General features: G+C 46.5%; 1 protein-coding gene and 1 long non-coding RNA gene across 2 annotated transcripts in view; one reads left to right on the forward strand and one right to left on the reverse strand.

The window, feature by feature from the left end:
* Positions 1 to 11,457, reverse strand: part of ABCC4 (ATP binding cassette subfamily C member 4) — a 260,291-nt gene that overhangs the window by 229,704 nt on the left and 19,130 nt on the right. The gene's annotated exons all lie outside the window — the stretch shown is intronic.
* Positions 8,468 to 11,457, forward strand: part of LOC125933912 (uncharacterized) — a 7,704-nt gene continuing 4,714 nt past the window's right edge. The window contains exon 1 of the long non-coding RNA XR_007461156.1: positions 8,468 to 8,555. This is a non-coding gene — a long non-coding RNA (uncharacterized LOC125933912). The remainder of the gene's footprint in view (positions 8,556 to 11,457) is intronic.

Below are 11,457 nucleotides of genomic sequence, written 5' to 3' on the forward strand. Positions count from 1 at the left end.
CTACTGATGATGCTCACATGATCGAACCACAACAGGAATTCTGACACCAAAGCTTGGGGGAACTTCCCTGGTTGGCAGTATTCTGAATACTGTCACACACTGATGAAATGAAGAGTGACATGTCCCAACTCCACAGGGATAAGAACGCTTCAAGTCTGGGACCGTCCCAGACCTCACCCTCCCTTTGGTTCCAATTTGTATCCGTTTGCTATAATAAATCTGGCACTGTAAGTACAGCCCTTTCCTGAGTTGCATGTTGTAGCAAATTACTGAGCCTAAGTGGGTTTGGGGAACAGACTTTGTAGCCAGTTGGGTCAGAAATGAAGGCGGCCTGGGGACCCTGCGAACCTGCAACTGAAGAGAGGTGTCTGAAAATTGGGCAGTCTCATGGAGGGTTGCGCCCTTCACTTGTGAGGTCTGCCTGAATTCCAGGTCGCTGGAGCCAGCTTCCGTGCAGGGGACACTCTCCCCAGAGCTCAAGACCAGATGCTCCCGTCTCAGGACACCACCTCCTTAGCTCCTTCTGGCCTCAAGGTCAGCTCCCCACCGGCCCCTCCACTCTGCCTCTTTCCCCCATGGTCTCCTCGTCCTCACCTCAGTTAATACAAAACTATAGTCCCAGACCTGGTGCCCACCAGCCCATCACTGTCACTGTGAACACTTCTGCCGGAAGCAAAAGACCAGGAAAATATGGTAAAAGCTCCCTCCCTTTGCCTTGTGACCACATGCTCTAATTCTAGGACGCAGTTGCCACATCTAACCTACAATGAAATCACCTGAGAAGCTATTAAAAATAAACTCAGACCCCACTCGTTGGGGTTCTGTTTCCCAAGATCTGAGGCAGAAACGGAGAATCTGCATTTTATTAAGTTTGAGAGCAAGCTTGCACGCGTGAGCAGGGGGAGGGGCAGAGAGAGAAGAGGTGGGGGCAGAATCCCAAGCAGGATCCGTGCTGTCAGTGTGGAGCCCAATGCGGGACTCGATCTCACAAACCATGAGATCATAACCCGAGCCGAAACCAAGAGTCGCACGCTTAACCAACTGAGCCACCCAGGTGCCCAGACAATCTGCATTTTAAACAAGCTCTCCTCACTGGTTTGGTCTGAGTTGCATGGAGATTTAATTATGCTTCCAGACAAGAGAGTCATATGAAGGTGGGTGGTAAATGATTCTTTAATCACAGGGTGTTAGAGAACACACCTTAGAAAATCTGGTGCAGCCCGTGAGCCCCAGAGAGAAAACCCAGCCTAAGACATCAAACATCAAGGTCAGTTAAATGACTGAACTAGGACCAAAATCCCAGGCTTCTGGGGAACCTGGCCCGAGGAAACCCAGAAAGGAACCGTAGATGTCTGAGGGAAGAGCAGAGAACAGGGATTGTGGACACTGCCCAGCAGACCAGCTACTGAATGAGGACACCAGGCCCTGGTGTTCCTGTCAGTTCATGTCACTACTGCCCACTGGCTCAAGGTAGAACCAGGCTAAGGCTCCAGACAGCTATGCAAAGTGACAGCAGCAACATGCATGAGGAGAAAGGACTCTTGGTGGAGGGAAGGTGAGCACCTGGGCTTTGCCACGCCACCACGAAGAAGGTAGGATTCAAGTCAGGGGCACCTTTGAGGAGAAAACCTGACCCGACCTTACTGCTGCAGATAAGCAGCCAACATGCTCAGAAAACCCAGCAGTAAATCACGCTGGGAAACCATCAGCCTTGCCGAGAGTCACAATTAGAATAAATTGAAGGTACCAGGCCAGACCCAATTTTTACATGTATGTTCTAATATATATATATGGGGTGGGGGGGGTTCATTCCGATATTGGCTGGGCTATGAGTTAACAGACACATTTACAAGACTGTAATATCTCAAACTGATCCAATTTTTCTTTAAAACAATTCAGGAATATGTGACTAAACCTACAAAGCCAGAGTATCCTTTGCCTCCAACCATCCTTTTTTTTTTTTTTAACTTTTAGAAATTTACTCCACAAAACTGAGCTTTAAATCCTGTGAAAGAAGCCCATTACTTTCTCTCCCCAGTGCCCAGGCTAGTGCCTGGGGCAGAGAAGGTGTTGAATATGTATTTTCATGAAGAATGATTATATGGTTCAGAATTAAAGAATCCAAAGAATTTGGGCGCCTGGGTGGCTCAGTCAGCTCAGCGTCTGGCTCTTGCTTTCCACTCAGGTCATGATCTCATGGTTCATGAGATCGAGCCCCATGTGGGGCTCTGCGCTGACAGCACTGAGCCTCCTTGGATTGTCTCTCTCCCCCCCTCTCCCCCTACCTCCTCAAAACAATAATTTTGTTTGTTTGTTTTTATAAGACAAAGCAGGGACACCTGGCTGGCTTAGTTGGTAGAGTACGCGACTCTTTTTCTCGGGTCGGGGATTATTGTGAGTTCGATCCCCACGCTGCATGTAGAGATTACTCAAAAAGAAAATCTTTTTAAAAATTGCGACAAAAGATGGGACTGCAAGCTGGTGCAGCCACTCTGGAAAACAGTATGGAGGGCCCTCAAAAAAAAACTACAAATAGAACTACCCTAGACCCAGCAACTGCACTACTAGGCATCTATCCATGGGATACAGGTGTGCTGTTTCGAAGGGACACATGCACCCCCATGTTTATAGTAGCACTATCGACAATAGCCAAAGTAGGGAAAGGGCCCAAATGTCCATCGATGGATGAATGGATAAAGATGATGTGTGTGACACACACACACACACACACACACACACACACACACACACACACTGGAGTATTACTCGGCAATCAAAAAGAATGAAATCTTGCCATTTGCAACTACATGGATGGAACTGGAGGGTACTATGCTAAGTGAAATTAGTCAGAGAAAGACAAAAATCATATGACTTCACTCATATGAGGACTTTAAGAGACAAAACAGATGAACATAAGGGAAGGGAAACAAAAATACTATAAAAACAGGAAGGGGGATAAAACAGAAGAGACTCATAAATATGGAGAACTGAGGTTACTGGAGGGGTTGTGGGATGGGGGATGGGCTAAATGGGTAAGGGACACAAAGGAATCTACTCCTGAAATCATTATTGCACTATATGCTAACTAATTTGGATGTAAATTTTAAAAAATTAAAAATTAAATTTAAAAAATATAAATATAAATATAAAAAATATATAAATATAAAAATAAATATAAATATAAAATATATAAATATAATATAAATATAATATATTTATAAAATATAAATATAAAAAATTATGACAAAAAATATACGCCTATTAAGATTTTAAAAATACCATGGAGAGTTTGAAGGCAACTTTTAGTTCTTTTTGAGGGACGGAAAGGGCTTGTGACTGGGACAGGATATGGGGACAGGTGGGAAAGAAAAGCTGGCAAAATCTTATTCTGGAACTTAGGTGGTAGTTACAAGGAGGCTAACCTTATAATTCTCTAAGCTATGCCTTTATTTTGTGTAATATTCCGTGCCTCTTTTATGACATAAGCTTACAAAACTGATGTTAAATGAGAGGTACAATGGATAACTTAACAGTGTATGTTACATATAATCATATATTGACCATTTCCTAGAAATACTTGTGAAAATCACATAACAAATGTTTACAGTGACCTATTAAGAAAAGCAGGTTTTGCTACCTTCCCTTAAAAAAAAAAAAAAAAAAGAAAGAAAAAAGAAACAGCAACACTATTCATATAAGGCTGCTGTGGCTGCATAACAAAACACCACAGACAAGATGGCTTACACACAGAAATTTACTTTCTCACACAGCTCTGGAGGCTAGACGTCCAAGATCAAGGTGCTGGCAGAGTTAATTTCCTCCGAAGCCTCTGTCATTGGCTTGCAGATGGCCTCCTTTGTATCCTCACATGGCCTTTCCTCTGTGTACAGGCACCATCTACGTGTGTCCAAATTTTCTCTTCTTCTAAGGACACCAGTCAGATTGGATTAGGACCCACCCTACTGTCTTCATTTTAATCACCTCTTTAAAAGCCCCTTCTCTAAATACCATCACTTTCTGAGGTACTAGGCCTGCAATGGGGTTCCAACATGAGTTCTGGGGGCACACAATTCAGCCCATAACACAATTGTTCACACATCAGCCTTACCACAAAAAAAAAAAAAAAAATAAAAAAAGAACAGACACAAACATCCAGGTCAAGAACAGAACAGGGGCAACACTGGCCATGAGCTGAAAACTGCAGACACTTATAGATGGTACTCAGGGGTTCATTACACTGTTCCCTCTACTGTAGAATATGCTGGTCATTCTCCATCATAAAAAGGAGGGAGAGAGGGAAACGAGAGGAAAATCCCATCTGTGTGGGTCCTAGATGTTGGGTATTTTCTCTATAAAAGTGAGTCATCCAACTATTAAATCAATGTCATTTGTAGTTAGGAACAAAATTAGTACTGTTTTTCTCTAATCATCAGTAAATATACTTTTTAAATAGTTTAATTAATCTAGTGATCTAAGAAAAAGCACTAGGAGAGCACTGGGTGACTTAATGGGTTAGGCATCCAACTCCTGATTGCAGCTCAGGCCATCATCTCACGGTTCATGAGTTTGAGCCCCACATAAGGCTCTGCACTGTCAGTGCTTGGGATTCTCTCCCCCCACCCCTGCCCAGCTAGCGCATGCTGGCGCACTTTCTCACTCAGAAAATAAGTAAAATAAAAATATTAAAAGAAAAAGTACTAGAGGGGCACCTGAGTGGCTTAGTGGGTTGAGGGTCCGACTCTTGATTTTGGCTCAAGTCATGATCCCAGGGTCATAGGATTGAGCCCCGAGTCGGGCTCCCTGCTGACCATGGAGCCTGCTTAAGATTTTCTCTCTCTCTTCTTCTGCCCCTCTCCTCCATGCTCTCAAACAAATTTAAGGCATGGAAAAGAAAGGAAAGAAAAAGCACTAGAGGGGCGCCTGGGTGGCTCAGTCGGTTAAGCGTCCGACTCTTGACCTTGGCTCGTGTCGTGATCTCAAGGTCAGGGAGTTTGAGCCCCACATCGGGCTCTGCACTGACAGCACGGCACCTGCTTGGAATTCTCTCTCCTGCTCTCTCTGCCCCTACCTACCCACTCGTGTTCTCTCTCTCAAAGTAAATAAGCTTTTAAAAAGTTTACCTATAAACTTTTATAAAACAAAGGGAAAGAAAGAAAAAGCACTAGAAAAGGAGCAGTGGAAGCACAGATGGGCATCTGCTGAGCAATGAACCACACCCACAGCATAGCCCACCTAATCCACTCCCTGGCCCATTTGGGAGTCTCTCCCCCTCTCCCCTTATTCCCTGCTCAGGGTCTGACTCTATTTCCTAGCCTCCTCTTACAGTTAGGTGCAACCATGTGGCACCGGAGAGGAGGGAATGCGTGCCACTCACATGCAGGGCTCAGGCCTTAAGACTCTACACACCTCTCCACACTCCCCCTCTTCCCACCCACCCAAACCTGGAGGACGTAGCAACCCAGCTCCAACCGAAAGGAGCCCGGCCTATGTCCACGCAGGTGCATCGCGTGGGATCTGTTAAGAGGCGAATTCTGATTCACTAAATCGGGGCCCGGCCTGAGACTCTGCATTTCCAAGCACCAGGTGCTGGCAATGGGCCTGGCTTGCGGACCACATTTGCAGGAGTGAGGGTCCTAGGCAGAGCCCCCCGCAGGAGAGGCTCTCCTTTCCGATGCTTCAGAGACGGTGATCAAATCATGAGCAGTGGCAGACACAGCATAAAAGCCCCAACCGAGAAAACAGCCAGCTGGCCTGCCTCTCTTGACTTGTGACAAAGTTCAGCTCAGACCTATGATTAACTCCAGTCTTAAAGCACAGCTCGCAAATGAATGCCAAGACAACTGCAGACAGATTACATTAGTGTGTGCAATGTGATACGGGCTGGCCGGCTTCTATCAACAACAGTATCTGCTACCCTGAGTCAGAGGACGGGGCTGTCAACCGTGAGATTGGCAAAGACGGTCACTGCCGCCGCACGGAAACCGTGGCAGCTGGCCTAGGAGGAGAGAGCACAAAGGTCACATGGGGGCCCTGGGTTCACAGTCCCTCCACCAGCCACGCTGTTCTTGAGAAAGAAACCCCCACGGAGACTGTTTACTCCCCGAGGCCACAGCGATGATCAACAAATGGTTTGCCTATAAAACCTCGGCAAATATTTGTATCACCTTAGCCCTTGTAATACCACTATTTGTCCTGGATTTGCAGGAAGCAGATGAGAACTTGGTAGTAACCCCCAACGATACTTTGAGACGCTCTGGAATGCAGTGGGACTGTCTTGGGTTGAAGTTCAAGCTTACTTAACTTTGGGCCACCTGAGTGGCCCCGTCGGTTCAGCATCCAACTCTTGATTTTGGCTCAGCTCATGATCTCGGTCGTGAGATCGAGCCCCGCAACAGGCTCTGTGCTGTCAGCTTGGGATTCTCCCTCTCCCTCTCTGCCCCTCCCCTCCTCACACGTGCTCTTTCTCCCTCTCTCAAAATACTTAACAAAAACTTTAGGTTGTTTTTCTATTTTTTTTAAATGTTTGTTCGTTCACTTGTTTATTATCCATCCTTTTCTTTTTACAGGACAGACAGCGGGCCTACGCGTGGTGTGGCTTCACACGAACCTGCAGGAGGGGAACAGGACTCTGTCTGCCCTCCATCGCCATTAGCCAAAATCCTGGAAAACATGCCCCACAGCCAAGAAGCTCCCATCCACCCAAGAGTTCCAAGCAAGCTCTGCCCACTAAGAAAAAGCCATTCGAATCTGGCTTTTTCTGAATCTAAATTACTGAATCTAAATTACTGAATTACTAAATTCTGAATTTTTCAGAAATCTAAATTACTGACCGCACTCAAAGAGCACAGGCTGGTTAACGTCAAGGACACCCCTGAGGGAGCTTCCTTGGGGGAGATGCTCTTAGGGTTCAGCTGAGAAGAACGTTAGCAGGGGGCACATCGGGTGTTTGTGGTGAAATACACTCACAAGGTTTTCCACATTCGTGTGCCTCAGACAAACGTTTCACAGGCAGTGCCCGGCCCAGCCTCTCTTGAAATTCCACAAATTCCATAAGCAAACATGAGCTCCAAGAGCAATCCCCTCTACTCGGAGTTGACAAGAAGCCCCACCAGGCCACAGGTTGTTTCTACTTTTTTCACTTCCTCCCAAGTGCCTGGTATAGCGAACAGCACATGCTAGACAAATCTACACACCTTCCACTTAACCCAGAAATAACACACATACACCCAATGTGTGAACTCATTGATTTTCTGCTTTCAAAAAAAGAAAGGCAGACATTTAGCCCAAAAACTTCAGGAAGAAGTATCTACTGCCATCAGTTTTCTCTAATTCAAAAGTCATTTAGATTTGGAAATCTCCCCAAAAACTTCCCAACATTTTTTTTTTCCTGAAGTCTCCAAACAGCATGTGGTGTTATGGTTCTTAAACATTTTCTTTTCCTGGTGACTCTTCCAGCCTTCACGGATCCCGGGCCTAATTTCAGGGGCAGCTCCAGCTCGCCCAGCCTCGCGGAAGCTCTGTCAGCTTGGCTCGGGTGTGAAGTCCTGAATGGCATCCCTCGTTATTGCTTCCTTTTGTGCCTGTCCCCTCCCTTGGGGTCATGACTCTTCAGGCCCACCTATCAGGCAAAGTCATGCCTTCAATTCCCTGAAGCAGATCAGTAAAAATACAAAAAGTTAAAATTAAAGGCAACACATCCAGAGGTAGTATTTGGTGCGTGTCCTTCTGTTCTACTGAGTGAACGGGGGCCTAGAACTTGGTTTAGCACCACAGACCCTCTTGCTCTCTCCAGGCTTTTTCCAGCTGATGCCAGGATTTTATTAACGTGTCTGCTTGGGCTATTATTTCTGCCCAAGCTCCCTTCTCCTCTGGCCTGGCCATCAGATTTCTCTCTAGATCATCACACAGCAAAACGAGTTTTATTATTTAAGGCCCCAGTGGAACACTGATGGAGACGTCAGCCCCTTGCCTGGGTTGCCGTACAATCCAAAATTATTTTTTGGCAAACGGTACGAAGTGTGGAGGGAAAGGACAGGTGGTTACACAGCTAAGATTTTACTTCAAGTAAACACAATAACAAATTAACATAGTAGAGCCTAGTTTTTCCTTTAATTTTTATAACGTCCCCACCCTAGATTTAGGAGAAAAGGCAAAGGGTTAATAAACACATATAATTTCATATTTCTGGTAATTATCCACAAGGTAATAACAGATTGCTTAAAGTCCATAAACAAAACATACAAGGCTCTCACAGCCCCAAGGCAGAAGTGAAGGTGTGATCAAAAAGTCTCCGGGTGCTTGCTTGCTCGGGCTGGCCCTGAACTTGAAACTGCTCTTCCACACCAAATCAGTCCTCCAGGACTATCCCCTTCCATCTCTCTTCTAGGCATCGGTTTAGAACTCTCAGCAGTGATTCCAGACCTGGAATACGGAATGCGTCGGCCACTTCTGACAAGCAAAAACAATTGGACCAGAAAAAAGAAGACCGGTGTGTACTGTATTTTATACACAACATGGAGAACAGCTGTCCAAAAACGATAACACCAACTTAAAATGTAAGAACCTCTCTGCCTGTTATTCAGAGTTAAGGGGGGGAAAAGCTAATTATAAATCATACACTTTTCTATTTAGGCAATACTATGTCAATGGGACAGCTTTTAGGAAAATTCCAGCTAAACTAGTTCATTCTTTGAAACATTAGGTCAACTACAAACATACCAACCCTCAGCTTGAATAGCTGCGTATTCAGAAAGAACAAAAATATCCTTTGAAAAGCCTCTGTACACGGTCTGTTAAAGGGCTTACTCCGTAGGAAGCAGAAGAGGGAAAACTCCATAGGGAATCTCAGGACATGCTAAAACAGCTTTCTTAATAATCTTAGGATCTCCTCCCATTCGCTTTGAAAAACGTTTCCTATAACCACAAAAATTCAGTGGTGGAAAAAAAAAAAAAGACAACTGAAAACAACACAAGCGGGTTTAGTCAGTAAGTGAAGGGAATACCACACGGAGATACTTTACACACAGCCTGTCACCCCTGGTTCCCATCCGTCCTCTGTCCCCCGTCCTAAATCAACCCCAGCCATCTGAATGCCGTTCCCAGGCAAATCCGAGTCCCTCTAGCAAGCCCCTCTGCTCCTCATCCCTCCATGAAGGTCACCTGCACTTCATCAGGAGGAAGGGGACTCAGAGGGAAGACAGACTGCTCCTCCCACATACGCCCTGCAAGAGTGGAGAACAACAGTGAGCACCCAACTGTGTAACCCAGGAGCAGAGGAGATGCACCTCCTTTCTCCCTCCAAAGAGGCCAGAGCCAAATGACATCTTCCTCCCTCATCCCTGCAGAAGCAGCCCTCCAACGCTCTCAAAGCACAGCATGTGTGCGACAACTTTATTAATTAAAAAGGCGGGGGGGGGGGGGGGGGGACACGCCTGGGTGGCTCAACAGGTTAAGCGTCTGACTTCAGCTCAGGTCACAATCTCATGGTTAGTAGGTTCAAGCCCCATGTCAGGCTCTGTGCTGACAGCTCAGAGCCTGGAGCCTGCTTCGGATTCTGTGTCTCCCTCTCTCTCTGCCCCTCCCTTGCTTGCGCTCTCTCTCTCAAAAATGAATAAACATTAAAAACAATTTTTTTTAAAAATTAAAATTTTTAAAAATTAAAAAAAAAAAAAATGCAACCCCCAACTCACTTTTTTTTTTTTAAACCAGGAATCTCAACAACAGGACTGTAAGAAACAGGAATTTTAACATTCACTAATTCAAATGAAGTCTTAAGTGCTTGTCCACCACAGGACAAGCACTTTTCTAGATTCTAGACCACAGATAGCATCTTCTACAGAGCTCACACTCAGGAAGGGAAGCAGGGGACAACCAAACTAAGGGAGGTTCAGAACAATGACCATGATCAGACAGAAAATAAAGCAAAGAGATGTATGTGGCTGAGGACGGGATGGCTAGGCTGGCTAGGGAGAGGAGGCCGGGCTCTCAGAGGCCAGGCGTGGACCAAGACCCCAAGGACGAGAGCAGGGTCAGCATGTTCCAAGCAAAAAGAACAGCAAGTAGGAAGCCCTAAGGTCTAAGGCACTTACAGAAAAAGGGCGAAACACTAAGCATTTGCCTCTAATTGAGCAGAGGTCAGAAAAGATTGTCCTGTAGTGTCCTGGAGAAGGGAGTGAATGAGGGAATCTGGGAGCAGTGGCTGGGCTTCAGGACCCCTCCTGTCCACCCACAGAGTTACTAGTAAGCAGTATGTTCCATCGATGAATACAGAAACTGGCTCGGACTGGATCTGGCCAAGAGCACACACAGTTAATTGGCCATGGTGAAGTACAAACACACCACTTCTCAGCCTCCATCAGCTCCGCAGACCCCAAGTGTAGGGCCCCTCAGGCATCAGCCCACCCAAAAGTTCTGGAACCAGGTGATCAGCCAAGCCAGCCATGACAGTGAAGGTCTGTGTCACCTTGGGGGACTTTCCTGGTTCCCAGACAGCTCAGCAAAGACCCCTGGTCGTGGCCTCCTGTCCAGCTTGCTCTGTCTCACACTGCGAAGCTAAGTGCTTGACTACAACGGCTGGACTCACATACACCCTGGGAGAACCCTTTGGGCATTGTCCCTCCAGCCCGCACGAACTGGACCACCCATGAGACGTTCCTGTCAACGCTCCTGCAGCCTGGTCTGTGAAGGGCCGCCTCCAGGACCACACGCTCTCCCTGTAACTTTCTCAGCCGTCAAAATGTTATTATTAATCTGATTTCCTACCCAATCAAAGTAGGGTTTCTTTTCCTTTTGTGGCCAGGGCGGGGGTAGGAGAAGGGCTGGCACACCAAACCATGTACATCCTTAAAGAACAAAGATGCCAGAATAACACATAGGATGGTGGCCTATTAGGAGACCCGGATAACAAAGAACACAAACCCTTTTCTCTACAATCGGACCCAAGGCTGATAAAATCCATCAGGAGCCAGGGGCCACGTCTGAAGTCAAGGCAGGGCCTGAATATCCACACGGGATCGCTCAGCCCAGGGAAAGAAGTCATTGTCTGTAATGCAATATGCTTCTGGAGGTGCGCTTCTTTTAGGGATTTAAGGACAGGAAGGAGAATTTCTGCACAAACTAAAACACCATGTAGTTTTACAAGCACCACCTGTCCCCAGAAGGCGTTCCTGCACCACACCAGCTCCTGATGCTAACCCACGCCTGAATGTAACTCTCCCTCTTCTGCCCTCCGAGGACCTCTGCATGTGACTTCTGCCGCTGAAGCTGGCCACACAGCCCCGTCCACTCCATTTACTAAGTCGCGTTACTCTGGGCGCAAAATTCAACCTCTGCGCCTGTTTCCTCGGCTGGAGGCAAACGTTATCACGGTTGAGGTAGCTCTGCAGGAACTGACACAGTAAGATGGAAAACTGCTCAAAGTCCTGGAGTGATCAGAAGGGCTGTGCCCACGATGGGGGG

Source organism: Panthera uncia (genome assembly GCF_023721935.1).
Source record: "Panthera uncia isolate 11264 chromosome A1 unlocalized genomic scaffold, Puncia_PCG_1.0 HiC_scaffold_16, whole genome shotgun sequence".
Taxonomy (NCBI): Eukaryota; Metazoa; Chordata; class Mammalia; order Carnivora; family Felidae; genus Panthera; species Panthera uncia.